The 1,826-nt window shown below is 57.9% G+C and overlaps 1 protein-coding gene across 1 annotated transcript in view; it reads left to right on the top strand.

Annotated features, from left to right (window-relative positions):
- Adm2 (adrenomedullin 2) overlaps positions 1-1,826 on the top strand; it is a gene marked incomplete in the record, with an annotated part of 8,961 nt that overhangs the window by 541 nt on the left and 6,594 nt on the right.

Below are 1,826 nucleotides of genomic sequence, written 5' to 3' on the forward strand. Positions count from 1 at the left end.
CCCGCCGGCGAGTGACGCAGACGGCGGCTCGGGCAGGTCAGCGCGCCTGCCCCGGGCGGCGGTGGGGTCGAGAGTAGGCGCGGGCTAGCGCCGGGGCGGACCTCATCCTTATTACTGTGGCATCCGGGCGGAGAGAAACCCTGGCCCCGCCCTGGAGCTCCCAGGCCCGGGATCTCGCATAGGGTCCCCTGTCTCCTACGCTGTCAAGAGCGAAGAGAGCAGAATGGTCCGGGCCCTGCCCACTCGATTTCTAGATTGGAGGACATTGCACCCGGTCAGGGTACCAGGACCCGCCAGGGTGCCAGCCTGGCACTGGAGGACAGGAGCATGCCCGGGGTTGGAGGCGGGCTCGGGCTGCTTGGGAGCCCCGTCTCGGTGGGGTGGGACATTCAGCAGACTGGACGCGCTGCATGTCCAGCTGTGGAGAGCGGGTGATCTGAGGTGTGGGGCACCTTCGGATAAGGCCCCGGGCCAGGCTTGTGTCCAGATGAGCTTGGCTGCTGCAGGAAGGGACGTAGGAGCTAACTCTTGGTATCCGGGCTTTCTTCATATATTGACAGGCAGTAGCCTGGGAGGATGAATGAAACTAAACTGAGGGGAGACATGAGAGAGACTCCAGGGTCCCTGCCTGCCCCCAGGCACAGCCCCTTGCACTACTGGCTGAGACAGGGCTGAGAAGTCCTCCCTTCTTCCTGAAATGTCTTGAGTTGACTGCTGTCACTAAAGGTCCTCTCCATACCACTGTGTATGGACCAGCCGGTCCTGGTGCAAATCTAGCCCAGTACCTGAGACCAGGGCTGGTTCTCCACCTAATGAGGACCCTGATCCCCTCTCCCCCCATGCCTGCCACCAGGCCCAGTGTCCTCAACCTAGGAAGCCCCCATTCCTGGCCATAATCCCTCCCAGGCCCACCTTTTCCCTCCAGGATTCCTGTCCACGCCACACTGCCAGGCCACCTGCACCTGCCCTGCCCTCCTGTGTTTCTGAGGGCCTGTGGTCTCCCCAGCAGGTTCAGAACTCCAGGAAGCCCCCCTCCTCAGCCCACAGGCCTCCTGGCTTCCTCCATCAGTCCTTTACCCCCATCTAGCCTACCTCCCAGGGCCTGCCATCTCATCCTAACCCTAACCCTCCTGTCTCTGTCTTCTCACTGTCCTCATCTGGCAAAACCTAGCCATGTACAATCCTGACCATCCATATCCTCCAGGCCTGCACCTACCATACAGGACAGAGTGACTGACAGTGATACCGCAGCCCCAGCCTGGGATAGAGGACATCCCTGCACACATGTCCAGCCTGCAGATATCTGGTCAGCTGTCTTCTGGTCTGTACTCACCTCAACCCTCTGACCTCCTCCTCTTCCATGTCTCAAGAATGGTCAGCCATCCCTCCTTCCCAGAGGAAACAGATGTGTCAGATGGCAGAACTATGTCCCATCATCAAGCCCCAAGCCTGCATGCATCATCCCCACTCTCCTACAGTTACCATGGAAACCTGCCCATCCAAGCTGGGTGTTGTGGTATACACCTGTAATCCCAGCACTTGAGAGGCTGAGACGGAAAGATCACCATGAGTTCAAGACCAGCCTGGGCTACATAATGAGTTCAAGGCCAGCCTGAACTCCATAGCGAGACCATGTCAAAAAACCTGCCCTCTTGCTCACCTCCCACTCTTTGTTATCAGTGTCCCCACCACACTGAGTCTCTCTCTGCGATCCTTACCATCAGGATCAAACCTCACTGTCCACTTTAACCCACTAAGACCCTCCTGTGATGTAGCTACCGCCCTTTGTACTCCAGGCAAATCTCTTTTTTTTTTTTTTTTTTTTT

The sequence above is a fragment of the Chinchilla lanigera genome, unplaced genomic scaffold (assembly GCF_000276665.1).
Source record: "Chinchilla lanigera isolate Chin_1 unplaced genomic scaffold, ChiLan1.0 scaffold00012, whole genome shotgun sequence".
Taxonomy (NCBI): Eukaryota; Metazoa; Chordata; class Mammalia; order Rodentia; family Chinchillidae; genus Chinchilla; species Chinchilla lanigera.